The sequence below is a fragment of the Leptonychotes weddellii genome, chromosome 2 (genome assembly GCF_054177405.1).
Source record: "Leptonychotes weddellii isolate Sample4059 chromosome 2, ASM5417740v2, whole genome shotgun sequence".
Taxonomy (NCBI): Eukaryota; Metazoa; Chordata; class Mammalia; order Carnivora; family Phocidae; genus Leptonychotes; species Leptonychotes weddellii.
The window spans coordinates 123,304,331-123,325,184 of NC_138370.1; the positions used below are offsets into that span (position 1 = coordinate 123,304,331).

General features: G+C 38.4%; 2 protein-coding genes and 1 long non-coding RNA gene across 4 annotated transcripts in view; 1 reads left to right on the top strand and 2 right to left on the bottom strand.

The window, feature by feature from the left end:
• The window catches only part of LOC145720281 (uncharacterized), a 128,452-nt gene that overhangs the window by 71,805 nt on the left and 35,793 nt on the right, over window positions 1-20,854 (bottom strand). The gene's annotated exons all lie outside the window — the stretch shown is intronic.
• The window catches only part of ART3 (ADP-ribosyltransferase 3 (inactive)), a 147,564-nt gene that overhangs the window by 62,640 nt on the left and 64,070 nt on the right, over window positions 1-20,854 (bottom strand). The gene's annotated exons all lie outside the window — the stretch shown is intronic.
• PPEF2 (protein phosphatase with EF-hand domain 2) overlaps window positions 4,972-20,854 on the top strand; it is a 213,795-nt gene continuing 197,912 nt past the window's right edge. The window contains exon 1 of the mRNA XM_006744036.3: window positions 4,972-4,981. The gene's annotated coding sequence lies outside the window, so the exon portion shown is untranslated. The remainder of the gene's footprint in view (window positions 4,982-20,854) is intronic.

The window sequence follows — 20,854 nt, forward strand, 5'->3', positions numbered from 1 at the left end:
AACCAGTAGCTTTTGGTAGTTCAACAACAGAAAAAAAAATCTGGTATCAGTAGGTTAAGGAGAAAGGAAAAAGTATAGAGACTATGCAGAGAGATTACTGAAAGGATGTGATGATGATTGTATTAGTCTGCTGCTTCTGCCATAACAAATACTACAAATTAGGTGGCTTAACCAATAGAAATTTATTTTCTCACAGTTCTGGAGGCTAGAAGTCCAAGATCAAAGTGCCAAGATCAAGGTTCCTCCTGAGGCCTCTCTCCTTGGCCTTCAGATGGCCACATTTTTTCTGTGTCCTCACAGGATCTTTTTCTCTGTGCACGTGCCCTGGTGTCTCTTCCTCTTCTTGTAAGGACGCCAGTCCTACTGGATTAGGGCATCACTCATTTAACCTTAATTATCTCTTTTAAAAGCCCTAACTCCAAATAAAGTCACACTCGGGTCAGGGCTACAACCTATAAATTGTTAGGTAAGGGGACACAATTCTATTAATAACAATGATGATGATGATGACAATGATGATCACTGCTAATATTTACTGATCAGTAAATGTGCCAAACACATTGGTAAGCACTTCATATATACTGTCATTTGACCCTCAAAGCAACATTATAAACAACTGTTATTTCTCTCGCTTTATCACTTGAAGAGCTGAAGCAACGTCATACATCTAGAAGCGGCAGAGCTGAAACTTGAATCCTGGTCTTTTAGCTTGAGCTCATGTTCTCAAACGCTTTGCTCTCTACTTTTCCAGTAGTTTTAATAGAAAAGAAACAGATAGCAGCCAGGTTGATAATACAAAAATGAGAGAGGGTTGGGTTTTTTTTTTTTTGGTTGTTTTGTTTTTTGCTTCACTTTTATCTTGTTTCTCTAAATCCAAAGCTAAGAAAGGCTTAATGAATTAGTATCTTAATTGGGGAAAAAGCTCACAGAAAGGGAGAGGCTGAAGATTGATTCTACTGTTCCACATTTACTTCTGCCCTGACCTTCATGAAAGCTGAATAAAAAAGTTGCATTGCACAGCTACTTAAAATTATTCCCTCTGCAAATAATTCTTATCTATTATGTGATAAGATGTATGATATCATGTGCACTATGTAAGAATCTTATAACACTATAGTGAGCAAAAACAGGAAACTGTCTTTCCCTTATAACACTAGTTACATAGTCTAGTGAGGGAGGAAGATACCAAATACTAATAAAGAAGTATATAATGATAAACTGAGATAAGTGGTATGGAAAAAAAAAACATACTTTTATGAGACTCTTTTTTTAAATTTTTTTTTTTTAGATTTTATTTATTTGTCAGAGTGAGCGAGAGAGCACAAGCAGGGGGAGCGTCAGGCAGAGGGAGAAGCAGGATCCCCGCTGAGCAGGGAGCCCAATGCTGAACTCAATCCCAAGACCCCGGGATCATGATCTGAGCCTAAGGCAGATGACTGATTGACTGAGCCACCCAGGTGTCCCTTTATGAGACTATTTAATAAAGGAAACTGGGAGCACCTGAGTGGCTCAGTCAGTTAAGCATCTGACTCTTGATCTCAGCTCAGGTTGATCTCAGCTCAACTCATATCAGGGTCATGAGTTCAAGCCCCACGCACTGGGCTCCACACTGGGTGTGCAGCCTACTTTAAACTTAATTAATTAATTAATTAATTAAAGGAATCTGACCTAGACTAAAGGGGGTCAGGGAAGGCTACTCTAAAAGAAAGTTACTACTGAGCTCAAAGCAGAAGAATGAGCAATATGTGTAATTGGGAAGGGAATGGGCAAGACGGAGGCCCTGTGCGATGTGTGGGAAGGACTATGGAGCATTTGAGGAACTGAAAGAAAGTTAGTATGGCTGGTGCTAGATAACAAGGGACAGAGTGGTGGAAGATGAAGCTGGGGAGGCAGGTAGGGCCATTATAATTAATTGGTTCTTAATCCTAAAGGCTTTTGGAATGTTTTAAGAGTACCACAGAGACACAAGATTGGATCTGCCTTTTAAAAAAGATCCCTGGTATGGTGACTCACATAATAAAATAAAATTTTTAAAAATAATAATAAAAATGGGACGCCTGGGTGGCTCAGTCGGTTAAGCGTCTGCCTTCGGCTCAGGTCATGATCCCAGGGTCCTGGGATCGAGTCCTGCATCGGGCTCCCTGTTCTGTGGGGAGCCTGCTTCTCCCTCTGCCTCTGCTTCTCTGTCTCTCATGAATAAATAAAATCTTAAAAAAATAATAATAATAAAAAAGATCCCTCTGGCTCTACTATGGAGATTAGAGTCAAGAAAAAACAGAATGAATGCAGGATGATCAGGTAAGAAACTACTGAAAACTCCCATGTTTCTGGCTTGCACAACTGGTTGCAACTGGTGGGTGATGGTCCCATATACTCAGACTAGGTACACTGTAGGAGGAAAGAATTTATGTCTTTGGATTTGGATATGTTGAGTTTGAGGTGCCTCTTAAATACCCAAAGGGGGATCCTGACTATGCAGTTGTATATCTGAGTCTAGAACTCATAAAAGAGGTCTGGATTAGAAATATAATTTGGGAACCAGTGATGTATATGTAATTACTGAAACATGATCATTGACTACAATGCTTAAAATATAGCTAATGACACAGGACAGAGGTTATAGGACAGAAAGTGGTAAGACTAGGTCTGAATCAGAAAGAGAGAGAGAGAGAAAAGAGAGAGGAAGACAGACAGATGGATGACAATTAACATGGAGGGACAGATGGGCCTGCAAAGAAGAGGCAGAGAGATGTAAATAACCATGAGTACAATACCATAGGAACCAAAGTAAGAGAATTTCAAAAAGGAGGAGTTCAACAGCATGAAATGCTCTGATAAACACCAGTACTCTGTTAGAATTTAAAGGAACCTTAGAAACTGTCTGATTCAGTAGCCCTTTATTTCTTAAATTATGGAATTAAGATTCAGGGAATACTCTAGTTAGTTTATAGAATCTAGATTAAACCTTAAATTCTTAACAAAGAGGACAATACTCTTTTCATATACTCAGTTGCCTGATGACTAGTGATGATGACTAGTACTTGATTCAGCTTTTCCTTGTCACCTTTACTCCTTTAGTCTTTCACAGTATTTCACCAAACCTCCGCCGTAAAAGTCGTATTTCTAAAACTTCTCCAAGTCCCCCCCCCCGACCTTTTTTAAGATTTTATCTGTTCATTTGAGAGTGGGGGGAGAGAGAGAGAGCACACGAGCAGGGGGAGGGAGAAGCAAACTCCCCGCCAAGCAGGGAGCCCAACTCGGGGCTCGATCCCAGGACCCCGGGGATCATGACCCAAGCCAAAGGCAGATGCCCAACTGACTGAGCCACCCAGGCGCCCCACTTCTCCAAGTCCTTAAGTCATAATCCATTCTAAGAGTAGCCTTCACCAACTCTAAATTAAGCTGCAGACTGATCTGGAGCTACAATAAGAAAGTAATTTTCCACCCACTCCCCACCCCTACCCATTCTCACCACCCCTAACCAAAGCTGTTACACATCAGAGTTTCAGAATAGCATCCTACACTCTGTATTCAAAGGACTGTTTAACGGGAAACAACTGGAAGAAAGGTCTGGAACATAACTCTTTGACTGTCAAGCTGGCATATTCAGTCATCCTCTCTTGCTGGGGTAATATTAAAAGTTCAGTCCCAAAGAGAGATGACAGAAAGAAGAAATTTAAAAAGGAAGGGGAAAAAAAAAAAGGACAGGTGATAGAAAGGTAGGAACATGGGACACAGTCTCTTTTATTAATGTGATTTTTACATGGCAGAGGAAATTAAGGTAATTATTATAAGCACCCTATAGTCCATTCTAAGTTATCTTTTATACAGAGGTAAACCTATTCCATAGATAAGCAATCCAATGTGGACAATTCAAAATTCATTTGTTTTTGGAGTATTATCGCAGTTGTTGGGGTAGTGGTGGCATTTTTTTTTGTCTTTTCAATTTTTTTTAATTTAATTAACATATATTATTTGTTTCAGGGGTACAGGTCTGTGATTCATCAGTCTTACATAACACCCAGCACTCACCACAACACATAACCTCCCCAACAACCATCACCCAGCCAGTGGTATCTTGAAAATAATCTTACATGTGAATTAGCCTTATGACTAATCATCTAGGAACCCGTAACACTTTAAAATAAAGAACTACCCTGTCAAGACACAATCTCCATAGTTTCTGTACCAAACCCTGCTTCTCACTCCATGCTCCCAAAGAATAACATCACCTTTCAAACTGATGCACTATCTCAGCGCAGTTTCTGGGGATTTTTGGTTTTGTTTTATATCTGTAGACATCCTAGTTGTTTCATACTGTCTACACCAGACGCTGGGGTAAATGGTTAATCAAAATTTTCGATTTAAGCGACCTCCTTCCTTAACTTCTATAGTATTCGAGTGAATGAAGAATTTTCCTGTATTGGCATACCTCAAGAGATACTGAAGGTTCAGTCCCAGACAACCGTGATAAAACAAATTATTGCAAAGAAGTGAGTCAAATGAAATTTTTTGGTTTCCCATGCATATGAGAAAGTTATGTGTACACTCTACTATAGTCTACTAAGTGTACAATAGCATTATATTTTTTAAAAATGTGCATGCCTTTTTTTAAGTAGGCTCCATGCTGGGCTTGAATGTGGGACTTGAATCACAACCCTGACTGAGGTCAAGAACTGAGCTGAGATTAAGAGTCGGACACTTAACCAACTGAGTCACCCAGGAGCCCCAAAATGCATATACCTTAGTTACAAGATATTTTACTGCTAAAAAATGCTAACCATCATCTGAACTTTTAACAAGTCATTATCTTTTTGCTGGGAGAAGCTCTTCTTGCCTCAATGTTGATGGCTGCTGACTCATCAGGGTGGTAGGTGCTGAAGGTTGGGGTGGCTGTAGCAATTTCTTTTTTTTTTTTTAGATTTTATTTATTTATTTGAGAGAGAGAGAATGAGAGATAGAGAGCACGAGAGGGAAGAGGGTCAGAGGAAGAAGCAGAGTCCCTGCTGAGCAGGGAGCCCGATGTGGGACTCGATCCCGGACTCCAGGATCATGACCTGAGCCAAACGCAGTCGCTTAACCAACTGAGCCACCCAGGCGCCCACTGTAGCAATTTCTTAAAATAAGACAATGAAGTCTGCTGCATCAATCAACTCTTACTTTCAAGAACAATTTATCTATAACATGTGATGCTGTTTGACTACATTTTATGCACAGTAAAACTTCTTTCAAAATTGGAGTTAATCCTCTCAAATCCTGCTGTTGCTTTAGTAACTCAGTTTATGTAATATTCTAAATTCTTTGTTGTCATTTCAACAATCTTCACAGCATCTTCATCAGTAATAGATCCCATCTCAAGAAACCACTTTTTATTTTTTTGATATAGAGAGAGAGATCGTGAGAGAGACAGCACAAGCAAAGGGGAGGGGTAAAGGGAGAAGCAGACTCCCCACTGAGCAGGGAGCCCGATGCGGGACTCTAACCCAGGACCCTGAGATTATGACCTGAGCTGAAGGCAGATGCTTAACCAACTGAGCCACCCAGGCTCCCTAAGAAACCACTTTCTTTACTCATCAACAAAAACGAGTCCTCATCAGTTAGTTTTGTCATGGGAATGCAGCAAATTCAATCACATCTTCAGGCTCCACTTCTAGTTCTCTTGCTATTTCCACCACATCTGCAGTTACTGCCTCCAATAAAGTCTTAAACCCCTCAAAGTCATCCATGAAGACTGGAATCAATGTCTTCTGAACTCCTGTTAATGTTAACATTTTTGACCTCTTCCTATGAATCACTAATGTTCTTAATGGCATCTAGAATGGTGAATCCTTTTCAGAAGGTGTTTTTTTTTTTTTTTTAATTTTATTTATTTGGGAGAGAGCAAGCGAGAGAGCATGAGCAGGGTGAGAGGCAGAGGGAGAAGCAAGCTCTCTGCTGAGCAGGGAGCCTGATGTGGGACTCGATACTGGAACTCCAGTATCATGACCTGAGTCGAAGGCAGCTGCTTAACTGACTGAGCCATTCAGGCATCCCAGAAGGTGTTTGATTTATTTTGCCAGATTCATCAGAGGAATCACTATCAATGGCAGCAGTAGCCCTACAAAATGTATTTCCTAAATAAGAAAAGTTGAAATTACTCCTTGATCCATGAGCTGCAAAATGGAAGTTGTGGTAGCAAGCATGAAACAATATTAATCTTACTACATATCTCCAACAGCGCTCTTGTGTGACCAGGTGTATTGCCAATGAGCAGTAATATTTTGTAAGGAACCTTTTTTTTCTGAGCATTAGTTCTCAACAGTGGGCTTAAAATATTCTATGGAAATGTTAAATCACTGTTATTGTATACTTGAAACTAATATTATACTGTATATTAACTAATTAGAATTTAAATTAAAACTTTAAAAAAAATCAGTAAACCATTTTGTAAATAGATGTGCTGTTGCCAAGGCTTTGTTGTTCTATTTACTGTATAGAGCACAGGCTAAGTAGATTTAGCATAATTCTTAAAAGCCCTAGGATTTTTGGAATGGTAAATAAGCACTGGCTTCAAATTAAATCACCAGCTACATCAGTCCCTAACAAGAGAGTATGCCTGTCCTTTGAGCTTTGAAGCCTGGTATTATCTTCTCCTCTCTAGCTATGATAGTCCTAGATGGTATCTTCTTCCAGCAGAAGGCTGTTCTGTCTATACTGAAACTCTGTTTAGTGTAGCCACTTCATTAATTACCGTAGCCAGATCTTCTGAATAACTTACTGCAGCTTCTATATCAGCACTTGCTGCTTCACTTTGTACTTTGATGTCATGAAGATGGGCTTCTTTCCTTAAACCTCATGAAACAACATATGCTAGCTTCAAACATGTCCGGCAACTCATCTCTCTCAACCTTCATAGAATTGAAGAGAATTACGCCTTGTTCTGGATTAGGCTTTGGCTTACGAGACTGTTGTGGCTTGTTTGATCTTCTATCCAGACCCCTAGAACTTTCTCCATATCAGCAAGAAGGCTATTTCACTTTCTTATAATTCATGTGTTCTCTGTAATAGCACTTTTAATTTCCTTGAAGAACTTTTTCTTTGCATTTACAACTTGACTGTTTGATGAAATAGGTCCAGCTTTCAGACTATCTCGGCTTTCAACATGCCTTCCTCACTAACCTTAATCATTTCTAGCTTTTGATTTAAAGTGAGAGACATGTGACTCTTCTTTTCACCTGAACACTTAGAGGCCATTGTAGGATTAGCAACTGGCTTATTTTCAGTATGTTGTGTCTTGGGGCACCTGGGTGGCTCAGTCGTTAAGCGTCTGCCTTCGGCTCAGGTCATGATCCCAGAGTCCTGGGATCGAGCCCCGCATCAGGCTCCCTGCTCCGCAGGAAGCCTGCTTCTCTCTCTCCCGCTCCCCCTGCTTGTGTTTCCTCTCTTGCTGTGTCTCTCCCTGTCAAATAAATAAATAAAATCTTTAAAAAAAAAATATGTTGTGTCTCAGGGAATAGAGACGGAGAAGGAGAGAAATGGGGAAACAACAGAGCAGTCAGAACACACGAAACATTAAGTTCACTGTCTTATATAGGCACAATTCATGACTCCCAAAAACAATTACAATAGTAATATCAAAGATCACTGATCACAAATCACCATAACAAATAATAATGAAAAAGGTTGAAATATTACACGAAGTACCAAAATGTTACACAAAGTTAACAAATGCTGTTGGAAAAATGGTGCTCAATACAAGGTTGCCACAAATCTTCAATCTGTAAAAAAAACCACATTATCTGCAAAGTGCAATGAAGTGGAGCTCAATAAAATGTGGTATGCCTGTATCAATCAAAGACTTAAGTAGAATATATGAAAATGCTAATAAAATTTGGAAATAGATATTTGAGTCTAACTCAGGATTCCTCCATGTTTTAATCTTAACGTACCATTTAGCATAACTGATTATTATATATCCTTCAGATCTCAGCATCAGCAGACTGGTTCACTAACCAGAGAGACACTCTTTTCCAAACCAGAAGCACTGCATGAGATTCTGAGGTTTCCTGTTTCTTCATGCCTTCCCTTCTTTGTCTATTGCAAATATCAGGTTTTCCTGAGATCACAGCTGTCCCCAACCTACTCTTCCTTGTAGGACAGATTCAGGTACAGGTCTACATTGGCTAGTGGCCAGAAAGAGAAAGAAGGAGAGAAAGAAGTTTCGGCAACACCTTACAACAACTCTGAAAGATGCTATTATTATTTAATGGCTAAGTTCTATCGTACTCTTGGGCTTGAATTTCAGGTACCTGAAAAATTAACTAGATTTTGTAAGCCAAGAATTACATAAATATATTTATTAAAACTTTACTTGACCTCATTTGACATGTGGAAATCTAAAAAAGCCAACCAAGCTCACAGAAAAATCAGATGGCCAGAGGTGGGGGGTTGGGAGGCTGGTGAAATGGTGGAAGGGTGTCAAAAAGTAAAAACTTCCAGTACAAAATGAGTCATGAGGATGTAATATATAGCATGGCAACTATAGTTAATATTGTATTGCATGCATGAAAGTTGTTGAGAGTAGATCTTAAAAGTTCTTATCATAAGAAAAAAATTCTGTATATATTGTGATGGACATTAACTAGATTTGTGGTGATCATTTTGCAATATTTACAGATATCAGATCATGTTGTATACACTTAAAACTAAAATAATGTTATGTATCAATTATAACTCAACTTAAATATTCATATACACACACACACATACACACACGTGCATGCGCACACACACATTTGGAGGGAAAAAGAGTTTTATGTAAAGCAATTAGGAGGAAATAGCAGACAAATCAGACAAAGTTACTGTCCTGGAGGGACCTCTCAAGTTTAACAATTACACCATCATTTTAACATCTTTAAGAATGTAGGTTCTGACTCCCTAACCCATAACTCACAGATTTCTTGACCATACCCCATCAACAAGCATTTTGCTTACTTTACTGGTGTTAGTGCTACATACCCACCCCTACTTAGCTAATGGTTTCTTCTGCAACCCTCATCTCTCTTCATGAGTCATGTAAAAATGCGGCAGTTCTCCAACTCCTATTTACATGGTTTGCTTGGGTTTTTTTTCTTAAGTAAATTCCTCTACCCTTAATGCTAGTGAACTTCACTAATCCATTTTTTTTTTTAATGTCAAAATCATTTGGTCATTTTACTGAGCTGTCCACACAACTAGGGATTGCCTGAATATGTGAAGGGAGTACTGGATGGCAAGTCAAAAACATTTATTTTTCTTCTGAGGTTATCTACAAGTAGAAAAATCAATTGAGGGGGCACCTGGATGGCTCAGTCAGTTAAGCATCTGCCTTCGGCTCAGGTCATGATCCCGGATGGGGTCCTGGGATTGAGCCATGCAAAGGCCCTGCTCAGCAGGGAGTCTGCTTCTCCCTCTCCTGCTGCCCCTCCCCCCGTTCATCTGCACCCCCTTCAAATAAATAAAATCTTAAAAAAAAAATCAACTGAGAACAATTGAGAATGTAAGCTAAAAGCCACTTAATTCAAGGTTTTAGATAAACAAAAATTCAAAGGTTCAACTAACAATCTTTTAAACTTAAAACCAAGAAATAACCTTTCCTGCTCTTTTTCTCACCTTTTAAATAACTAGTTGCTTTTTCCCTTTTTGCTCCTGATGACAGAAAGAAATGAATTTCTCTAAACAAATGCAACGGCAGTGATTAATTCCTAGAATTATAAAGCTCAGTTAACTGTTAATATATGCATTTTAGCAACTTTCTCTTTCATTAAAAGAATCTTTCTTCAGGGTTCCTGGGTGGCTCAGTTGGTTGGGAGACTGCCTTCGGCTCAGGTCATGATCCTGGAGTCCCAGGATCGAGTCCTGCATTGGGCTCCCTGCTCAGCGGGGAGTCTGCTTCTCCCTCTGACCCTCCCCCCTCTCATGCTCTATCTCATTCTCTCTCTCAAATAAATAAATAAAATCTTTAAAAAAAAAAAAAAGAATCTTTCTTCAGAGTAATATGCACCCTGTACAAACCTCTACCTCTGGCAGTTATAGGAAGCTCAGGTTCAGTCTCTATATTATCTGCTAACCAGACTCAAGTAATTCATTCAAATTCCCAAAGGTCCTATCTACAAGTATTCCACACATCATAATCTTCCTTCATTTTAAAGAATATAAACAAAGCCACTGTGACAATGGCTACCAAGTTGGGTTTAAAATAAGTAGGTAATCTCAATATTATGATGAAAAGGGCATTCATGGGGCACCTGGGTAGCTCAGTTGGTTAAGCATCTGACTCCTGTTTTCAGCTCAGGTCATGATCTCAGGGTCACGAGATCAAGCCCTGAGTCAGGCTCCATGCTCGGCACAGTCTGCTTCTCTCCCTCTGCCCCTTCCCCAGCTCTAAAATAAATGAATCTTAAAAAAAAAAGAAAGAAAGAAAGAAAAGGGCATTCATATTAATTAAATGATTCATGACAGTAACAGCAGAACTTCTTGGCTAAATTCTAAATGAAATTTGATTCTACTTAATTTTATTGTACAGACTGTAACTGTTACTTATGAGTAATTAACACTTTACAGCTGACCCTTGAACAATGCAGGGATTAGGGGAGCCAAATCCCCACAGAGTCAAAAATTTATAATTTTTGATTCCCCAAAAACTTAATAGCTTGCTGTTGACCAGAAGCCTTACCAATAATATAAACAGTTGATGAACACATATTTTGTATGCTGTATTATATACTATATTCTTACAATAAAGTAAACTAGAGAAAAGAAAATTAAGAAAATCATAAGGAAGAGAAAATATATTTACAGTACTATATCTATCAAAATATATCCACATATAAGTGGACCCATACAGTTCAAACCCATGTTGTTCAAGGGTCAAGTGCACTCATAAAGGCTTCTTGTCAGACTATCTCAGATGGGATTCCCTAGTTTCCAACATAGTTGCTATCTACAACAGTCAGCATGCCATGAGAAATTTCTGAAAAGAGAACAAAAGATTGCCAAAGCACAGCTCTGAATATCATGGGTGAAAACTAAAGGGGGCTGCTATCAATGTTCAAGAGTAATTATTCTCTGAAGGATTAAAAAAATAAGTAGTTAACAGAGACTGCCTCAGGAAAGGATAGACCTATTTTTGGTAACTATGATTTATTGTTTATTGAGATAAAATTGGTATATAACATTATATAAGTTTCAGGTGTGTAACATCGTAATTCGGTATCTGTATGCACTACACCAAAAGTCTAGGTATGATCCATGAGCATATAATCATTCTCCCATTTCGCCTACCCTTCAATCCCCTCCCACTCTGATAAACAATCTATTCTCTGTATCTATGAGTTTGTTTTTGTACTGTTTTTAAGATTCCATATGAATGAAATAATGTGGTATTTGTCCTTCTCCATCTGACTTATTTCACTTAGCATACTACCCTCAAGGTCCATTCATGTCTTCGCAAATAACAAGATTTCACTCTTCTTTATGGCTCAGACATAATGCCATTGTCCATATATATACACCACAACTTCTTTATCCATTCACCTATCAATGACATTTGGATTGTTTCCATATCTTGGCTATTGTAAATAATGCTGAAATCAACAGAGGGGTGCATATGTCTTTTTGATTTAGTGTTTTCACTTTCACTGGATAAATATCTAGAAGTGGAATAGCTGGATCATACTATAAATCTATTCTTAATTTTCTGAGGAATCTCCACTGTTTTCAATAGTGGCTGTACCAATTTACATTCCCACCAACAGTGTATGAGTGTTCTCTTTTCTCCACATCCTTTCCAACACTTGTTATTTCTTGTCTTTCTGAAAATAGCCATTCTAACAGGTGTGAGGTGATAGTTCATTGTGGTTTTGATTTTCACTTCCTGAAACTAGTGATGCTGAACATCTTTTCATGTGACTGTTGGACATCTGTCTATCTTCCTTGGAAAAATGTCTATTCAGATCTTCTGCCCATTCTGCTGACTGCTTATTTTTTTCATTGTTGAGTTGTAGGAGTTCTTTATATATTTTGGCTATTAACCCCTTATTGGGATCTTCTCTATTCAGCAGGTTGCCTTTTTGAGGATGATTTCCCTCACTGAGCAGAAGCTTTTTAGTTTGATGTAGTCTCATTTGTTTTTGTTTCTCTTGCTTTTGGAGTCAGACCCACAACACATCATTAAGACCAATGTCAAGGAGCTTACCACCTATGTTTTCTTCTAGGAATTTTTTTGTTTTCAGGGCATTTCTTTAATCCATTTTAATTTTTTTATATGAAGATAGTGCTCTACTTTCATTGTTATGCATGTGGCTGTCCAGTTATCCCAGCACCACATATTGAAGAAAATCATCCTTTCTCCATTGTATATTCTTGGCTTCCTGATCATAAATTAATTACCCATATACCTGTGGATTTATTTCTGGGTTCTCAATTCTGTTTCATTGATCTGTGTGTCTGTTTTTATGCTAAAGCCATACTGTTTTGATTACTACAGCTTTATAATATAGTTTGAAACCAGGAAGCATGATACCTCTGGCTTTATTCTTTCTCAAGACTGCTTTAGTTATTTGGTATTTTTTGTGGTTCTATACTAATTTTTAATTATCTGTTCTAGTTCTATGAAAAATGCCATTGGAATTTTAATAGGAATTACACTGAATCTGTAGATTGCTTTGAGTAATATGGACATTTTAACAGTATTAATTCTAATCCATGAACACAGACCATTTATTTGTGTCTTCTTCAATTTCTTTCAACAATGTCTTACACTTTCACTGTATATCTTTTACCTCCTTGGTTAAATTTATTCCAAGGTATTTTACTCTTTTCAATGCAGTTGTAAAAAGGACAGCCTTCTTAATTTCCCTTTCCAATAGTTTGTTATTATAGTATACAGAAATATCACTGATCCTTGTGTATTGATTTTGTATCCCCCAACTTTACTGTATTAGTTTATTCTAATAGTTTTTTAGTGGAGACTAAGATTTTCTGTATAATCCTCTGCAAAGAGTGACAATTTTCTTTCTTTCTTTCCAATCTGGATGACTTTTATTTCTTTTGCTTGCCATATTTCTGTCACCAAGACTTCTAATACCATGTTGAATAAAAGTGAGAGTGCATATCCCTGTCTTGTTTCTAATCTTAAAGAAAAAGCTTTTAGCTTTTGACCACTGAGTATGGTATTAGCTGTGGGGTTGTCACATATGGCCTTTATTACATTGAGGTATGTTCCCTCTATACCACATTGTCAAGAGTTTTTAACATAAGTGGATGTTGAATATTGTTAAATGCTTTTTAAAAAATCTATTCAGATGACCATATGGTTTTTATCCTTCATTTTGTTAATGTGGTGTATTTAAAGTACTGATCGGTTTGTTGATATTGAACCATTTTTGCATCCCTAAAATAAATCCCACTTCATTGTGGCATATGATCATTTTAATGTCTTCTGAATTTGATTTGCTCATTTTTGTTGAGAATTTGTGCAGCTATGTTCATCAAGGATACTAGCCTTTCATTTTCTTTTTTTGTGGTGTCTCTGTCTGGTTTTGGTGTCCAGGTAATGCCAGCTTCATAAAATGAGTTTAGAAGCATTCCCTCTGCTTCAATATTTTGGAAGAGTTTGAGAACAACAGGTATTAAAACTTCTTTGAAAGTTTGGTAGAATTCACTAGTGAAACTGTCTGGTCCTGGGATTTTGTTGGGAGGTTTTTGATTATGATTCAATCTTTTTACTAGAACTCTGTCTATTCAGATTTTTTATTTCTTCATGATTCAGTCTTGGAAGATTGTGTTTCCAGTAATTTATCCATTTCTTTTAGGTTTTCCAATTTGTTGGCATATAAATGTTTACAGTACAGTTGACCCTTGAACAAATATGGGTTTGAATCATGGAGATCCACTTATACATGAATTTATTTCAATAAAAACAGTACAGTACTATAAATGTATTTTCTCTTCCTTGTAATTTTCTTAACATTTTATTTTCTCTAGCTTATTTTATTGTAAGAATACAGTATACTATAGATATGACATACAAAGCATGTTCAATGACTGCTTATGTTATCAGTAAGGCTTCCAGTCAACAGTAAGCTAATTAGTAGCTAATTTTGGAGGGAGTCAAAAGTTACATGTGGATTTTTTTTAAGATTTTATTTATTTATTTGACAGAAACACAGCGAGAGAGGGAACACAAGCAGGGGGAGTGGGAGAGGGAGAAGCAGGCTTCCCCGAAGATCAGGGGGCCCAATGCGGGGCTCGATCCCAGGACCGTGGGATCACGACCCAAGCCGAAAGCAGACGCTTAACAACTGAGCCACGCAGGTGCCCTTACATGTGGATTTTTGACTGTGCAGGAAGTTAGTGACCTGAACCCCTGATGTTGTTCAAGAGTCTACTGTAGTTTGTTATGATCTCGTATATTTCTGCATTAATTTCTTTCATTTCTGATTTATTTTTTTAAAGATTTTATTTATTTGACAGAAACACAGCGAGAGAGGGAACACAAGCAGGGGGAGTGGGAGAGGGAGACGCAGGCCTCCCGTGGAGCAGGGAGCCCAATGTGGGGCTCGATCCCAGGACCCTGGGATCATGACCTGAGCCAAAGGCAGATGCTTAAAGACTGAGCCACCCAGGCGCCCCTCATTTCTGATTGTTTAAAATTTTAATTCTAGTATAGTTAACATACAGAGTTACGTTAGTTTCATTTCATTTCTGATTTTATTTGAACCCTCTCTTTTTTTCTTGGTCCCATCTAGCTAAAGGAACGTCTTCTTTTTATCTTCTCAAAGAACGAGCTCTTAGTCTCTTTCTGCTCTGTATCCTTATTATTTCATTTCTTCTACTAATCTTTGGCTTCATTTGTTCTTTTTCTAGCTCCTTTAGGTGTAAAGTTTAATATTTAAGATTTTTCTTGTTTCTTGAGGTAGGCCTATTAATTCTATGAACTTCCCTCTTAGAAATGCTTTTGCTGCATCCAATAGATTTTGGTATATCATATTTCTGTTTTTATTTGTCTCAAGGTAATTTCTGATTTCCCATTTGATTTCTCCATGACCCCCTGGTTGTTCAGTAGCATATTGTTTAATATCCACATTTCTGTGGTTTTTCTAGTTTTTTTTTTTTTTTTAAGAATTACATTGAGAGAGAGAGTGAGGGGGAGGGGCAGATGGATAAAATCTTCAAGCAGACTCCCTGCCAAGTGGGGAGCCCTATGAAGGGCTTGATCCCACAACCCTGAGATCATGACCTGAGCCGAAATCAAGAGTTGATTACTTAACTGAGCCACCCAGGCGCCCCTCCAGTTTTCTTCTTTAATTGATTTCGTTTCATACCATTGTGGTCAGAAGATGCCTGATAGGATTTCAATCTTCTAAATTTATAAAGACTTGTTTTGTGGCCTAACATATGATCTATCCTGGAGAATGTTCCCTGTGCACTTGAGAAGAATGTGTATTCTGCTCCTTTGGGATGGAATGTTCTGTATATATCTTTAAGTCCATCTGGTCTAATTTGCCATGTAAGGCTGATGTTTCCTTATTGATCTTCCATCTGGCTGATCTATCCAATGATGCAAGTGGAGAGTTAAAGTCCCTTACTATTATTGTACTGCTGTCAATTTCTTCCTTTCGTTCTGTAAATATTTGCTTTATATATTTTAGTGCTATTACGTTGGGTGCATATATATTCTTACTGGACTGACCCCTTTATCATTGTATAGTGCCCTTGTCTTTTAGTACAGTCTATTTTGATAACAATTTTTTTAAAAATTTATTTTGTCTGATGTAAGCATAGCTATATCAGGTTTCTTTTCATTTCCATTTGCATGGAATATCTTTCTCTGTCCCTTCACTTCATTCTCTGGATCCTTACTTCAGAAGTGAATCTCATATAGGCAGCATTTTTTTTTTTTTTTTATCTTTTTGGGTCTCATTTTTTTTTATCCATTCAGCCTCTATCTTTTGGAGAACTCGGTCCATTTACATTTAATTATTGATATATTGGTATACAACTATTACCGTTTTGTTAATTGTTTTCTGGTTGTTTTTTTTTAAAGATTTATTTATTTGAGAGAGAGAGAGAGAATGAGCAGGAGGGGCAGAGGGAGAAAATCTCAAGCAGACTCTGTGCTGAGCATGGAGCCCGACATGGGGCTTGATCTCAGGACCATGAGATCACAACCTGAGCTGAAACCAGGAGTCTGTCACTTAACCAGCTGCGCCACCCAGGTGCCCCTTCTGGTTGTTTTTATAGTTCCTCTCTTTCCTTTCTTCTTCTTTCTCTTTCTCTCTTCCCTTGTTATTTGATAGTACTCTTTAGTGTGATATTTAGAGTCCTTTCTCATTTCCTTTAGTGTATTTACAGTAACTTTTTGCTTCTGATTATCCTGAGGTTCACATATAACATACTATGTATGTAACAGTTGGTTTTAATAGGAACCTTAATTTGAACACATTCCAAAACTTTACATTTTTACTTATCCCTCATCTTTTATATTCCTAATGTCACATTTCACATCTTTTTATTTTATGCATCCTTTAACTTATTGTGGTTTTAGTTAATTTTACTATTGACCTTTAACCTTCATACTTTCTTCAGAAGTTATTTATCCACTATCTTTACTACATATTGACCTTTTCCAGTGATATTTTTATTTTATTATGTTTTCTTATGTAATTAATTAGTGTCATCCCTTTTCACTTTAAAGTCTCTTTAGGGGCACCTGGGTGGCTCAGTCATTAAGCGTCTGCCTTCGGCTCAGGTCATGATACCAGGGTCCTGGGATCGAGCCCCACATCAGGTTCCCTGCTCGGCAGGAAGCCTGCTTCTCCCTCTCCCACTCCCCCTGCTTGTGTTCCCTCTCTTGCTGTGTCTCGCTCTGTCAAATAAATAAAATCGTTAAAAAAGAAAAAAACAGTTAAACATTTAAAAAAAAAAAAGATAAAGTCTCTTTAGCATTTCTGTAAGACCATGTTAGTGATGATGAACTCCTTTAGTTTTTGCTTAGCTGGAAAACTCTTTAGATCTCCTCTTTAATTCTAAATGATAACCTTGCCAGTTAGAGAATTCTTGGTTGGAAGTTTTTTCCTTGCAGCACTTTGCATATGTCATGCCACTCCTTTCTGGTCTGCAAAGTTTCTGCTGAAAAATCCACTGACAGCCTTATGGAATTTCCCTTATACATAACAAGTTGTTTTTCTCTTGCTGCTTTTAAGATTCTAACTTTTACAATTTTTATTACAAAGGGTCTTGGTGTAGATCTTTTGGGGTTCATCACATTTGGAACTTTCTGGGCTTCCTGAACTTGAATATCAATTTTCTTTCCCAGATTAGGAAAGTTTTCAGCCATTACCTTCTGAAGTCAGTTTTCTGTCACTTTCTCTCTCTTCTTCTTCTTCTGGGACCCCTGTAATGCAAATGTTAATCCTCCAGATATTGTTGCAAAAGACCTTAATGTAGCTTTACTTTTTTAAAACTCTTTTTTTCCTCGGGGCACCTGGGTGGCTCAGTAGGTTAAGCGTCTACCTTCAGCTCAGGTCATGATCCCAGGATCCTGGGATCGAGCCCCACATTGGACTCCCTGCTCAGCAGGGAGCCTGCTTCTCTCTCTCCCTCTGCCTGCTGCTCCCCCTGCTTGTGCGCTTGTCAAATAAATAAAATATAAAAAAAAAAGCTATTTTTTCGCTTTGTTCCTCTGTCAGGGTGAGTTCCATTGCTTTGTCTTCCAGCTCACTGACATGTTCTGTTTCATTCAATCTGCTATTGAACTCTTCTAGTAAATTAATTTTTCATTTAAGTTATTGTATTTTTCAGCCCTCTAACTTCTGTTTAATAGTTTCTTATATTTTCTAACTCTGTTGAAGTTCTTATTACTGTGTTCACCCATTCTTCCCCCAAGTTCAGTGAGCATCTTTATGACCATTACTTTGAACTGTTTATTGGGCACATTTCTTATCTCTGTTTCATGAAGGTCTTTTTCTGAAGTTCTGTCTTCTTTCATTCAGATCATATTCCTCTGTCTCCTCATTTTGCCTGCATCTTTGTTATATATTAGGCAAATCAGCTACCTCTCCCAGCCCGAAGGAGTAGTTTTGTGTAAGAAATATACAATGGAACTCAGAAGTGCTATCCCCTCTGGCCACCATGCCAAGCACTCAAGCGGCATCTCATGTGGGAGCGGTGCACACCTTCCTGCTTTGGTGGGGCCACAACATGAGAGTAGGTGGAGCTCTTGCTGGTCTGGCTGTGATGCAAGACTGCAGTGCAGGGATGGGCAGGGCCCTCAGCAGGCTGTGCCCTCCTGCACCAATAGGCTAGAGGAAGAGTTCCAAAATGGCAACTGCTGGTGCTGGCACCAACACATTAGAGTGAGATTGCAAAAATAGCACCTACCAGTGTCTCCATCCCAGCAGGGTCCCAAAAAGTCCCTGCCTCTCAGGCAGAAACTTCAAGATTAGTAAGTGTGTGTCCTTCACTTATAATCTAGGTGTTTTCCAAACTGGTACTTCTGTACTGGGTCCAATGGCCAGGGAGTCTGTGAAGCCATTTAACAGCAAGTTCTTCTTGGGGTGCCTGGGTGGCTCAGTCCGTTAAGTGTCTGACTTCAGCTCAGGTCATGATTTCAGGGTCCTAGGATCAGGTCCCACTTCAGGCTCCCTACTCGACGGGGAGTCTGCTTGTCCTTCTCCCTCTGCCCCCTCCCCTGCTTGTGTGCGTGTGCATTCTCTCTCTAATAAACAAAATCTTAAAAAAAAAAAAGAGAGCCAAGTTCTTCTCCATTCCCTATAGTTCTGTGGTTTTCCTGAATATAATCCCTGTTGGTTTTCAAAGCCAGGCATGTAGGGGACTCATCTCTCCTGTGCAGGCTGGAGTGCCTGATATGGAGCAGAGATCCTTGCTTCTCAAGGAAAAGTTCCATATTTTTGAGATCCTTCCTGGTTGTAGATTGCTGTGCCTGGGGTGGGTTTTTTGGTGTGTTTTGTTTTGTTTGTGAGACCATGTCTCTGCCTCTCCTACCTGTTTCAATGCTGCCCTTTTATCCTTTATTGTGGAGGTTCTGTTCATCTCGTTTTCAGGTTTTTCTTAGAGAAAATTATTCCATATGTAGTTGTAAATATGTTGTGTCTGGGGTAGGAAGTGGGTTCAAGATCCTCCTACATGGCCATCTTGAACCTGTCTCTTTATGAATTATTTTTAAGTCATATATATTGGGCGTGGGGGGAGGAAGAGAAGCAGGGGGAAATGTATGCACACATGCAGGAGCACACTGAAAGCCAGTATGATGCAATGAATTTCTGGATCCAGAATGCCTCAGTTTAATTCCAACAGTCATTTTCTAGCTATGTGACCTTTTAATAACCATGTAGCAGTGGAGATGTTTTTTACTTCTCTGTATCCAGTTTTCTTATCTGTCAAATAGGGATAATAATAGTTCCCCTCACAGGGCTGTTGAGAGAAATCAAAGAGTTAAAATAGATGCAGAGTCTGGCACATAGTAGGCATGATGTAAGTATTAGATATTATTCTTAACTTTTTGAGTTAATTTTAGACTTTTAGAAAGTTGCAAAAATAGTACAGTGTATCCTTACCTCCCTCACTCTTCTTCTCCAACTGTTAATATCTTATATTACCATAGTACAATTATCAAGGACAGAAAATGAACATCAGTACAGTCTAACTAAACTACAGACTTTATTTAATTTCACCAATTTTTCCACCAATGTTTTTTTTTCTAGGATCCTATCCAAGATCTACATTGTATTTAGTTACTTCTTCTTAGTCTCCCCCAGTCTGTGATAGTTCTTCACGGCAGACACAAACATAACAGCATTTTGTAGTTTTCTTGCCAAGAAATGCATAACCTCATTATAATTATGAGAAAACAAAGAATAAGCCAAAATTGTGGGACATTCTATAAAATGATCAGTATTCCTCAAAAATGTCACTATTTTTTAATTTTTTAAAAATTAAGAGTAAATGATCTTTTTAATGAATATCTATAAGCCATGATAACATCCTGAAGTTTGGCTATTCTTTTTTTTCTTTTTTTTTTTTTTAAGATTTTATTTATTTGACAGAGAGAGACACAGCGAGAGAGGGAACACAAGCAGGGGGAGTGGGAGAGGGAGAAGCAGGCTTCCCGCGGAGCAGGGAGCCTGATGTGGGGCTCGATCCCAGGACCCTGGGATCATGACCTGAGCCGAAGGCAGACGCTTAATGACTGAGCCACCCAGATGTCCCTTGGCTATTCTTTTCTTTAATTCTAATTTACAGGTAGTTCCCCACTTATCAATGGAACCTAATTCAAAAATTCACATGAAGATCCATTATTTTCTACCAAGATAATTTTTTTTCACAACAGAGTATATATTTATATTTTTTTAAGATTTTATTTATTTATTTGAGAGAGAGAGAGAAAACAAGCAGAGGGAGCTGCAAGCAGAGGGAGAAGGAGAAGCAGGCTCCCCGCCAAGCAGGGAGTCCAATGCAGGGCTCCATCCCAGGACCTGGGATCATGACCTGAGCCAAAGGAAGATGCTTAACCGACTGAACCACCCAGGTGCCTCCAGAGTCTATATTTCAAGTGCCTTATGAGGTAACTCTACTTTAGCAGGCTAGCCTAGAAATCTAACTGACTTAATATGCATTATTTTTTTTAGGGAGAAATACACTTCTGGTCTCAATGTAAGATGTCAGGAATACATCTCTTTTTCTTATTTGCTCTGTCCCAACCTGGTGGACAACAGGAACTCTGCCTCTTTCCTGGTCTATCAAAATACATTTCACACCTCATTACTCTGCTGCTGTTAAGCAATAATGCTTGTTCTTGGCAATTCCCAAGGCC